The following is a 13,157-nucleotide window of genomic DNA, read 5'->3' on the forward strand; positions in this document are numbered from 1 at the left end:
TCTTGCATATCGAATCAACTGGGGGACTAAAACCCAAATAGATCTGATAATAATATAGATAAACTAGAAACGATCTCGTTGCGATCAACGAGAGGTCTTCCGTCCGATTCCGGAAAAAACGTAAAATCGAGCTGAAAAAGTAAAAAAAATGGACACAAGGGGGATTGAACCCAAATCGCCAGCATGAAAATTCAACGCGCTAAATATTACGCTATTGGGACCTCGGCTTTAAATCTACTTGTATATACCTTTGCAACAGTTGTTCTGCCTTAGAATTATGAAAGGCGGATCACTATTCAAAATTTCGCTCTAAAGCCGCGAGTTTATCTTTGCTCCTTTTCTTTTGGAATGTTCTATTAAATAGTGTGATAGCTTCAATGAAATTAAAAAAAACGATAAAGTTCTTTAAGACTAAAGTTCGAGGTTTATAAAGTATATTTAACACATTTTACAAATCCCATATAGTATATAAGCAACAAACACTAAAGCAGTGAAACGGCTATGAATTTTTAACCTTTTTAATTTTCCTATAATCTCCATATGAGTGAAATATTCTGGAGAAGGACGTTAAACAGTATAGAATCAATCAATCAATGCTATTTATCTCCAAGGTAAACTATCCCAATTAGTTAAAGTTTTATGAAAAAGGTTGAAATGTTTCGTTGAAAAACATGGCTCTTCCTACGACGGTCAAAGAATCAGACACATTAATGCTCAATAATTTGAATAAGATCTTTGATGTTAATATAAACTCCATTAAGCGATCTTGGCAAAATGGTTTTCTTATTTTTGTCTCTTCAATTAAGTTTGATTTGCATAAGTGTGTGGTAAAACAGTGGTTAAGTTTTATACTTACTATAATTATACATTGATATTCTTTAATGAAAAACTATAACTATGATTTAAGATTTTTTTTTTCCGAGTGTAAATCCAAAGATATTAGTTATAAAATTTCATTTACACATTTAGTCTTCTTTTTCTACTTTGAGAACCAGCCAAAACCAATAATAGAAGACGTTAGTTTGACACAGAAATGCAACGTAACTATGACGTGACAATCCAAGTATTCCTTTGCATTTCATTTCTCCTTATGTAACTTTCATTCAAGCAAACGCTCGGCTGCCTCCGTAAACCCCTATTGCGAAATGTCGGAGTTGACAGAGACAGCCTCCATTTTGGACCCGCCTCAGATTATTGAATGCTAATATCTAGAGTTCAGATTTACCAATATTTAAACAAATTATATATTTAGCTTTTCAAGAAGGGTCTCTATTAGCATTCCAAAAAGAAATGAAAAATATTGCAAAACAAAAAAGTTAGAAAATACAATTTTCTTTAATTGCTTGTCGTAACGACCGGAAGTAATGACGACGAACGAAAGGTCGCGTCCTGGAAAGTGAATATTACGATCTATAATCCCTGAAAGTTTCACATTGATATCTTTTACCGTTCTTGAGATTAACCGTGGACAAAATGTCATTTTAAAATCAGGAAATTGCCCGTAACTTGGCACCAAAAGAGAATTTCCAAAAAATCGCTCAGATATATCAAGTTCATGTTACGACACATCTCTTCTGAAATTTTCATATAAATCCACCCGGTAGTATTCGAGAAATCGCGTACACAAAATTTTGGGAAAAAAATAATAAAAAGAATAATAACTAGAGCCGAGCTCGTTGCAAAGCAACGAGTAGATCTTCCGTCCTGTTTGACCGGAAGTGCATCTGTAATTTTCATTTTAAAAAAATGAATAATGAAGTTCAAAAATGGTGTAATCCTCCAAATCTATATTAATTATTGCAATATTAAGCCATTTTTAGCTACTTCCGGTTTGCCGGAAGTGACGTCGACGGACAGAAAATTAAGATTTAAGCTTTCAGTGACATATGTTACCCAAAAACCTGTCAAGAACGGCAAAAATATGCAATTTTTGACTACTTCCGGTTTGACCGGAAGTGACGTCGCCGGACGTATTTTGACGACCTCATTAAATAAAGCGTGACATTTTGAACAACTTTTCTTCTTTGACGTATTACAAATTCTCAATACTTTTTGAGATATAAAGGAAAAACTTTCGGTCCCTTTTGGCCCTTTATTATAGGGGCCAGCCCCTTATCGTTGATATCTTTCGAAAGATCGTGACATTCTTAACAAGTTTTGTTCTATATGTCTTTACAAAATGTTAACATGTAAAAAGATATTGCAGAAAAAGTGTCAAAAATTTCTGAGTCCCTGATAGAACTTTTTTCGAGCCATGGCGAGCGCCGACGTGCGGCATTTCCGGAGAAAGAGAGTGGTGTGTGACAAAAGAGCACACGTTGCTCTATCATCGCTGAAAATCTTATGTTTCTGTTAAAAGGCATTTTAGAGAAAAATGATGGACAATGAGACCCCCTGAAAATCACTAAATCGCGGAAATTTCAAAACCGGAAGTGACGTCATCAGAAAAAAAATTACTTTCAGCTTTGTTTGATGTTCTATCAGTCCTGAAAGTTTCATGAAAATCTATCCAGCCGTTTTCGAGAAATCGCGTGCACAAAATCGGTAAGAAATAAAACAATAATAATAATAACTAGAGCAAAGCTCGTTGCAAAGCAACGAGTAGGTCTTCCGTCCTGTTTTGACCGGAAGTGACGTCAACAAAAGAAAACAGCGAGCTAAGTTATCTCCATTGACTTTATAATTTCAATTTTGCGTCAAAACCTTAAAAAAATAGCTATTTGGGGCTACTTCCGGTTTGACCGGAAGTGGTGTCGACGGACGGAAAATTAAGTTTTTATGCTTCCAGTGACATGTGTTACCCAAAAATATGTCAAGAACGGCAAAAATATGCATTTTCATACTACTTCCGGTTTGACCGGAAGTGGCGTCGCCGGATGTATTTTGACGACCTAGATAGATTTAGCTTAGCATTTTGAACAACTTTGCTTCTTTGACGTATTACAAATTCTCAATACTTTTTGAGATGTAATGGAAAAACGTTTGGCCCCTCTCAGCCCTTAATTATAGGGGCCAGCCCTTTTTTCGAGATATTGTTTGAAAGATCAAGTAATTCTACACTTCTTTTGTTCTATATGTCTTAACGAAATATTTGTATGTGAAAAGTTATCGAAGAAAAAGTGTTAGAAATTTTAAAATTCTCGACATGCCCTTTTTCGGACCATAGCGAGCGTCGGCGTGCAGCACTTCCGGTAAAAATGAAATGCGTATGTCACATCTACATATATTGCTCTATCATTGCTGAAAAACTCAAGTTTCTATCATAAGCCATTTTTGAGAAAACTCGCGGACAAAGTGACCCTCTGAAAATCACTAAATCGCGAAAATCTCAAAACCGGAAGTGACGTCATCAAAACAAAAAATTATATATCATGTTTGTTTGATGTTCTATCAGTCCTGAAAGTTTCATGAAAATCGAGCGAGCCGTTTCCGAGAACTCGCGTGCACAAAATCGGTAAGAAAAAAAAAATAATAATAACTAGAGCAAAGCTCGTTGCAAAGCAACGAGTAGGTCTTCCGTCCGGTTTTGACCGGAAGTGTCGGAAGTGATGGAACAAAAGAAAGCATATTGAGCTCAGTAGTCTCCAGTTACTTTATACTTTCAATTTTGCTTCAAAACCTTCAGAATAAGCCATTTTTTGCTACTTCCGGTTTGACCGGAAGTGACGACGACGGACGGAAAAAGTACGTTTTATGCTCCCAGAGACATATGTAACCCAAAAACTTGTCAAGAACGGCAAAAAAACGCGATTTCCGACTACTTCCGGTTTGGCCGGAAGTGACGACGCCGGACGTATTTTGACGACTCTAATAGATTAAGCTTGACATTTTGAACAACTTTGCTTCTTTGATGTATTAGAAATTCTCAATACTTTTTGAGATATAAAGGAAAAACATTCGGCCCCTCTCGGCCCCTGATTTAATTGGCCAGTCCTTTTTTCGAGTTATTATTTGAAAGATCTTGGAATTCTATACTTTTTTTGTTCTACATGTTTTAACAAAATATTTCTAGATAAAAAGTTATCGTAGAAAAGGTGTTAAAAATTTTGAAATTCTTGATAGGACTATTTTCGGGCCATAGCGAGCGTCGGCACTTCGTACTTCCGGTGGCTGTGATATACGAAATTCACTTCTCCAAAGGTTGCTCTAGCATCACTGAAAATTTCATGTTTCTGTGTTGAGTGGTTTTTCAGAAAACTGCCGGACAAAGTGACCCTCTGAAAATCACTAAAACGCGGAAATCTCATAACCGGAAGTGACGTCATCAAAACAAAAAATTACATGTCTAGTTTTTTTCATGCTCTATCAGTCCTGAAAGTTTCATGAAAATCGAGCGAGCCGTTTTCGAGAACTCGCGTGCACAAAATCGGTAAGAAAAAAAACAATAATAATAATAATAATAACTAGATACGATCTCGTTGCGAGCAACGAGTGGGTCTTCCGTCCGATTCTTGATAAGATGAGATAAGATTTTGATTGAGAATTTCATTCTAAAATAATGATAAAGATTGTGAAGAAGAACGATTTGGCCTCCATAATCTGTAAACAGACATTGAACATAAAGACTTAAAAATTCGACTTTTGCCCCTCATGGCCCCTAATATTAGGGATTAGCCCTTTTTTCTTCATATCATCTTAAAGCCCTCAGGATTTTGAACACTTTTTGTTCAACAACTATTTAGAGATTCTCTTTCGTTTTCGAGTTATTTGAAAAAGAAATATTTAGGGGCCAATCTTTCAACTCCTTAATGGGGACATTTAGCGAAAAATGAAAGGTTGCATATTGTTCAGAACATTATTTTGAACATCTTTTGTTCAATACTACTTATAAAAATATTTCAAACTTCTGAGATATAAAGCGTCAAAGATTGAGCATTCTGGCCCCTTGTGGCCCCTTATTATGCACCATATGACATTCAAAAAACAATAAATAGTTTTAGATTGTTGAGATAAACATCATTGCTTCAGTAATGTTTAACAAAATATTGACTGCTAAAGAGTTATCGATTAAAGATTTTTGGCCCCTCTCAGCCCTTAATTTAAGTGTCCAGCCCCTTTTTTCTCATTTCATCTTAAAGCTCTCAGGATTTTGAACACTTTTTGTTCAACAACTATTTAGAGAATCTCTTTCATTTTCGAGTTATTTGCAAAAGAAATATTTAGGGGCCAACCCTTCAACTCTTTAAAGGGGACGTATAGCGAAAAACTAAAGGTTGCATATTGTTCAGAACATTATTTTGAACATCTTTTGTTCAATATTACTTATCAAAATATTTCAAACTTTTGAGATATAAAGCGTCAAAGATTTAGCATTCTGGCCCCTTGTGGCCCCTAATTATGTATCATACGACATAAAAATCATAATATATAGTTGTAGATTGTTGAGATAAACATTCTTGCTTCAGTAATGTATAACAAAATATTAACTGCTAAAGAGTTATCGATTAAAGACTTTTGGCCCCTCTCGGCCCCTAATTTGAGTGTCCAACCCCTTTTTCTTGATCTTTTCTTAAAGCTCTTAGGATTTTCAACACTTTTTGTTCAACAACTATTCAGAGATTCTTTTTCCTTTTCGAGTTATTTGAAAAAGAAATATTTAGGGGCCAACCCTTCAACTCCTTAAAGGGGACGTATAGCGAAAAACTAAAGGTTGTATGTTGTTTAGAACATTATTTTGAACATCTTTTGTTCAATACTACTTATCAAAATATTTCCCACTTTTGAGATATAAAGCGTCAAAGATTTAGCGTTCTGGCCCCCTGTGGCCCCTAAATATGTAATATACGACATGAAAATTATAATATGCAGTTGTAGATTGTTGAGATTAACATTTTTGCTTCTGTAATGTCTAACAAAATATTAACCGATCAAGAGTTATCGAAAAAAGACTTTTGGCCCCTATTGGCCCTTATTGTGATGAGTCAGCACTTTTTTCTTTATATCATATTAAAGATCTTGTCATTTTGCACAAATTATGTTCATTATGTTTTGACAAAATAATGATACTTTAAAAGATATGATGCAAAATGTCTCAAAAAATCAGTCATGATTCGTGTCCTAAATTTTGACCCCTACCGAGCTTCCATACTAGGCACTTCCGGAAAATTTCCTGACCATGTTGCAATATGGCAACATGTCCTCTATCATCCCTGAAAAAATCAGCTTTCTAGCTTAAGCCGTTTTTGAGTTCCATCACAGACATGGAGGTCATCAAAATTTCGATCAAAGGGCGATAACTCACGACCGGAAGTAAATTTCAAAAAAATGAAAAAAACGTATAAGGTTTAGATAAAGATACATCTTCTCCGAAATTTTCAAGAAAATCAGTCGAGGCATCTCCGAGAAATCTTCTGCACAAAAATTGTAAAGAAAAAAAAAGAATAATAATAATAATAATAATAAAAGTGAAAAAGAAACAATAGAATAATAGAAGGGTCTTCCGTTGGAGACGGAAGACCCTAATAATAATAAAAATAGTGGAAAAGAAACCTAAGAATAACAGTAAGGTCTTCCGCTGAAGACGGAAGACCTTAATAAAAATAGTGGAAAAGAAACATAAGAATAACAAGAAGGTCTTCCGCTGAAGACGGAAGACCTTAACTGGAGCCGAGCTCGTTGCAAAGCAACGAGTAGGTCTTCCGTCCTGTTTGACCGGAAGTAACTTTCATTTGAAAAAAAAATAAGGAGTAATGAAGTCCAAAAATGGTTTAATCCTCCAAATCTATGTTAATTATTGCAAAATTAAGCCATTTTTGGCAACTTCCGATTAGACCGGAAGTACCATCGACGGACGGAAAATTAAGATTTAAGCTTCCAGTGACACATGATATCCAAAAACCTGTCAAGAACAGCAAAAATATGCAATTTTTGACTACTTCCGGTTGACCGGAAGTGACGTCGCCGGACGTATTTTGACGACGCCAGTAGATAAAGCTTTATATTTTGAACAACTTTGCTTCTTTGACAAATTACACATTTTCAATACTTTTTGAGATATACATTTTAAAGGAAAAACTTTTGACCCCTTTTGGCCCTTTATTATAGGGGCCAGCCCCTTTTCGTTGATTTCTTTCGAAAGATCGTGACATTCTTCACAACTTGTGTTCAATATGTCTTTACAAAATATTAACGTGTAAAAAGAAATTGCCAAAAATGTGTGAAAAAATTCTAAATTCCCGATAGGTCTTTTTTCGAGCCATAGCGAGCGCCGACGTGCTGCACTTCCGAAGAATAAAAAAAGGTGTGTGTCACATCACCACATGTTGCTCTATCATCGCTGAAAATCTGACGTTTCTATCTAAAACCACTTATGAGAAAAGTGCTGGACAACGTGACCCCCTGAAAATCCCTAAATCGCGAAAATCTCGAAACCGGAAGTGACGTCATAAAAATGAAAAAATGTATATAAGGTTTGATTGATGTTCCATCAGTCCTGAAAGTTTCATGAAAATCGATCGAGCCGTTTCCGAGAAATCGCGTGCACAAAATCGGTAAGAAAAAAAAACAATAATAACTAGATACGATCTCGTTGCGAGCAACGAGGGGTCTTCCGTCCGATTCTGAAGTAAAAAACGAAAAATCTTGCAGAAAAAGAGATAAAAAAATCGGACATTCGCGAAAGCGAACCCGGATCGCCCGCGTGACAATCCGACGCACTAACCATTCAGCCATTGAAAACACCACTTCAAATTTTTAAATACGAAAATCTCGAGATTGCCTTTTTTGATTCTAAAACAAATTACATAATTCGCATTCGCAAAAGAGTCACTGTTAAGATATCTAATATCAAAGAAAAATATTGGAAAACAAAAAAGTTGAAAAAATGCGGTTTGTTAAATTCGCTTCCGGTATCGACCGGAAGCACTGACGGAAGATTTGAAAGTACAGTGCAAAACAACAACATATCAACTATTAGTCCTGAAAATGACAACATTCTAGCTTTTGTCGTTTTTGAGTTTTTGAGTCGACAAAATGGTCACTAAAAATTCGATTAAAGGTCGATAACTTCCGACCGGAAGTGATTTTTCAAAAATTAAAAAAACTGGATCAGGTTTTGATCATAATACATCATCTCTGAAAATTTCAAAGAAATCCGTCCATGCATCTCTGAGAAATCGTCTGCACAAAATTTGGACGAAGAAAAATAATAATAATAATAGTGAAAAAGAAACAATAGAATAATAGAAGGGTCTTCCGTTGGAGACGAAAGACCCTAACTAGAGCCGAGCTCGATGCAAAGCAACGAGTAGGTCTTCCGTCCTATTTGACCGGAAGTAACTTTCATTAAAAACAAGATAAATGAAGTCCAGAAATGGTTTAATCCTCCAAATCTATGTTAATTATTGCAAATTTAAGCCATTTTTGGCAACTTCCGGTTTAACCGGAAATATCGTCGACGGACGGAAAATTAGGATTTAGGCTTCCAGTGACATGTGATATCCGAAAACCTGTCAAGAACAGCAAAAATAGGCATTTTTTTACTACTTCCGGTTTGACCGGAAGTGACGTCGCCGGACGTATTTTGAAGACCTCATTAGATAAAGCTTGACATTTTGAACAACTTTGCTTCTTTGACGCATTACAAATTCTCAATACTTTTTGAGATATAAAGGAAAAACTTTCGGCCCCTCTAGGCCCTTAATTTTAGGGGCCAGCCCTTTTATCGAGATATCATTTGAAAGATCTTGTAATTATGCACAAATTTTGTTCTATATGTTTCATCAAAATATTTACAAGTAAAAAGATATCATAGAGAAAGTGTTAGAAATTTTAAAACTCTTTTTTCACTTTTTTCAGACCATACCGAGCGTTAACGTGCAGTACTTCCGGTGAAAGTAAACTGCGTTAGGCAAATCTACATATGTTGTTCTATCATCGCTGAAAGTTTCATGTTCCTGTGATAAATGTTTTTCTTAAACACGCCCGGACAAAACAAACCTCTAAAATCACGAAATCTCGAAAATTTCCCGACCGGAAGTGACGTCATCAAAATAAAAAATAAGTGTCTCCGTTTTTGACACTAACCCTTTCTCTGCAGGGACCGAAAAACCGGAAGAAGAGGTAGTAAGGGTTACAGTCAGGGGAGTTCCTCTTTCTGTAGAGGATTCGTGTGTTATAAATATGCTCGAAAAGCTTGGAGCTGAGCTTACGTCTGAAATTAAATATGAGAAAATCCGCAACCCCACCACTCTTAAAATGACAGAAATTCTAAATGGTAACCGTTTTTTTGTATATGAAACCAATGCTTAATGGCAAATTCCTACCAAAAAACAGTGAATGCGCTGGGCTAAGATGCACCATTTCACATCGGGGACAACCAGCAAAGAAGCAATCCTTGAGATGCACAAATTGTTGGGGCGAAGATCATATTCGCTTCAATTGTGAGTACGAGACTTGCTGCAAGATCTGTAAGCAACCTGGCCACACTCCAGGAGACCCAAAATGTTCAAGTTTTGATAGTGGCGAGAAAAACATCATCGCTTTCAGCGGAAAGGATGATATTCTTTCTAACTTCTATCCTTGTGATATCAACATCTTTGGAATATCGCATGCTTCTGCCGAGCATGCATTCCAGTACAGTAAGGCTATGCGGTCTGGAGATGTCGTCAATGCCTCCGCTGTGCGAAATGCTACCACCGCTTTAGAGGCTAAACGTATCGGAGCTAAGGTTACCACAACTGATGATTGGCTGCTTCAGCGTGACGACGTCATGAAAGAAATCCTGGAGACAAAATTCGACCAAGTGCTGGAATTCAAAGAAAGCGTCCTTAAATCCAGCCCTATTCGTAGAAGCGGCATATGATGATTACTGGGGATCAGGGCTTGACAAACGTGGCACCATCAACTCTTCCGTCACTTCCTGGCCGGGGAAAAACGTCATGGGACGCATTGTTACCAGCATTGCCAGATCAAAACGTGAGCGCGCCTTGCCTCAACGCAACCAGCCATCTCGACGCGGCAGAACAGGTAGTGTGACAAAATAACAATCAAGATAGCTTCTCCAGAATCTCCACATCCATTCAGTTAGTTACTGAAAGTTTGCATGAATGTTTAAATGTTTATTCATTAAACTGTAGAGGCCTTAACTCTACAGAAAAAAGAACTAAATTATATACTTGGTTATCTGACATAAAAGCTGATGTTATATTATTACAGGAAACACATTTCATTGAAAAATATGAGGCATGCTATATCTATAATGCAAGATGGTTTGGTACTAGTATACACAACTTTTCTGACTCTCAATATAGTAGAGGAACTTCAGTATTATTTAGAAAAGGTTTAAATTTTGAAATATTAGATATTCATAAGTCTTTTGATGGAAGAATGATTCTTATTAACTCAATTTTGGAAGAAAAAACGCTTACAATAATAAATATATATGCACCAAATAATCAAGCAGAACGAAAGTCCTTTTTTGATAAAATCAATAAATGGATAGCCAAACATTCTTGTAATATTGACAACATTATTTTAGCAGGAGATTTTAATTGTAATTTAGAGAAGACTGACGACTCTAGTATTAAAAACTTCAAAAAAATATTAAACAAGAATAATTTGAAAGACCTTTGGCGTGACTTAAGGTCACATGATCTAGGATATACTTGGTGCAATGGGGAAAACGTACCCACAAGCAGAATCGATAATTTTCTTGTATCAAAATCCCTAATATTTCCAGTTGAATATATAATCCTCCGAGAAGTACCTGGGTTACATTCAGGGGGAACAAGAATGTCAGATCACAAATGTATTAAGGTTAACTTTGACATTAATTTGAATATAAGAGGTCCAGGATATTGGAAATTCAATGCCTCACTTCTACAAGATAATATTTTTGTAAAAGAAATGAGGAATATTATTAAAGATTTTAAATCAAACGAAAATGCTCAAGCATCTTGGGAGGCATTAAAAATTAAAATGAAAGATTACTCTATAAAATATAGTAAAACTGTTAGTAAATCATGTAAATGTCAAATCATTCATCTAGAAAATGAAATAGCAACTATGGAGAAATCAAATTCAAATGATATCGATATGAACAGAAAAAGAAAATTAGAATCCGAACTAAAAGAACTGATCAATAAAAAAGCCAAGGGTGCCCAAATTAGATCTCGTGCGAAGTGGATTGATGAAGGGGAAACAAACTCCTCATTTTTCCTTAAACTTGAATCAAATCATCAAAATAATAATACTATAAAGCGTATAAAAAATGGTGACCATATAACTACTAATAGTAGTGATATCTTAGGGGAAATGTGTGATTTTTATATTAAATTGTATAAATCATCAAATATTGATAATAACGATATCAAAACTTACTTGGAAGCAACTAACATAACTCAGGTAGTTAATGATAAACAGAAAATAGAATTAGATGAATTTCCGACAATGAAAGAATGTGATGAAGCGGTTGAAATGTTGAAATTAAATAAATCGCCAGGCCTTGATGGGTTACCAGGTGAATTTTATCAAACCTTCTGGAATGAACTAAAGCCGCATTTTTACAATAATCTAATATACACTTTTAACAACAAATGCATGACTTTCTCTCAACGTCTATCTTTAATTACGCTTATTCATAAAAAAGGGGGATAAATCAGACCTAGCAAACTATCGACCAATAAGTCTCACAAATACTGATTATAAGATATTAGCGATTATACTAGCTAATAGACTTCAAAGAGTAATAGATATACTAATTAGTAAACATCAGTCTGCGTATATAAAAGGAAGATATATAGGAACAAATGCAAGAACAATTTTAGATATATTTGAATATTGTGAAAATAAAAATTTCGATGGAATTTTACTTTTCTTAGATTTTCAGAAAGCTTTTGATTCAGTAGAGTGGAATTTCATTTTTGAAACATTGAAACGTTTTAACTTCGGGGAAAATTTTCTTCAGTGGATTTCAATTTTGTATAAAGAACCAATATTTAAACTTAAAAATTATGGATGGGTTTCTAAAACGTGTAAAATGGAAAGGGGCATAAGACAAGGATGTCCTATTTCTTCGATGATCTTCCTATTTGTGGTAGAAATTTTATCAATAAAGATAATGTCTGACAATCAAATTATTAGATTTAAAACTCCTAAGATGTCAACTGATATTAAAATGATACAACACGCTGATGATGCTACATTAGCACTCCGCGATAAAGAATCATTTAAACAAGCAATTACATGTATAAATAACTTTGGAAATATATCTGGGTTAACTCTTAATATTAGCAAAACTGAATGCATGTTACTAGGCAATCTGAAGGATACAGCTCATAACATATATGGGATAAAAGTTAACAAAGAATGTATTAAGGTTCTATATATAGGAATTCACGTAGGTCATAATATAGAGAAATGTATAGAGAAAAATTGGGGAAACAGAATTAAAGAGCTCGAAAGACTTTTTGAATCATGAAAAAAAAGAAAATTAACTATATTTGGAAAAACTTGCATCATTAATAACCTTGCTGTATCCAAATTAATTTACAATCTCTCACTCTTGCCATGCCCTAGTGCTGACATCATGAAATATATAAATAAAATTATCTTTAACTTTATTTGGAATAAGAGAGACAGAATAAAACGAAAAACTTTAATAGGAGACATAGAGCAGGGTGGTATAGGAGTTGTGGATATAGAGTCTAAAGCGAAAGCAATTAAATGTGCTTGGATTTCCAAGTTGATATCTAAAGAAAACAACAATATTAAAATCTTTCTAGAAAACTTTAATTTAAGAAAGCAAGATATTATCTATAAATGAATGAATTAGCAATAAACAATCACAATATACTTAAGCGTCTTCCGATATTTTATAGAGAAATTTTTGAAGCTTTTAATGAATCTAAGAGCTCAATAAAAATAAGTAAAATGACTACACCAGACTTTTTGAAACAATCTATATGGGGAAACAAGATTTTTAATTACAAAAATAAGGAAATTTTCTTCGAAAACTGGTATGACGCTGGAATTTTATATGTAAAGGATATTGTGGATGAAAATGGTTTCAGGCCACTTGAATACTTTTCAAATTTACTTGTTAAAAAAATAATTTATATTGCGAATACTTGACATTAAAGAATATTTTTCAGAAATACATGAAGCAGTTCGATTTCAGCTTATCAAAATATACAAATATTAGAAATACGTACTTTTTC

The 13,157-nt window shown here is 34.6% G+C and overlaps 1 protein-coding gene across 1 annotated transcript in view; it reads left to right on the forward strand.

Annotated features, from left to right (window-relative positions):
* The window catches only part of LOC134242706 (fibropellin-1-like), a gene marked incomplete at its 3' end in the record, with an annotated part of 48,644 nt that overhangs the window by 17,702 nt on the left and 17,785 nt on the right, over window positions 1-13,157 (forward strand). The window lies entirely within an intron of this gene.

The sequence above is a fragment of the Saccostrea cucullata genome, unplaced genomic scaffold (genome assembly GCF_032062105.1).
Source record: "Saccostrea cucullata isolate Sc308-1 unplaced genomic scaffold, CSIRO_AGI_Scuc_v1 ctg138, whole genome shotgun sequence".
NCBI lineage: Eukaryota > Metazoa > Mollusca > Bivalvia > Ostreida > Ostreidae > Saccostrea > Saccostrea cuccullata.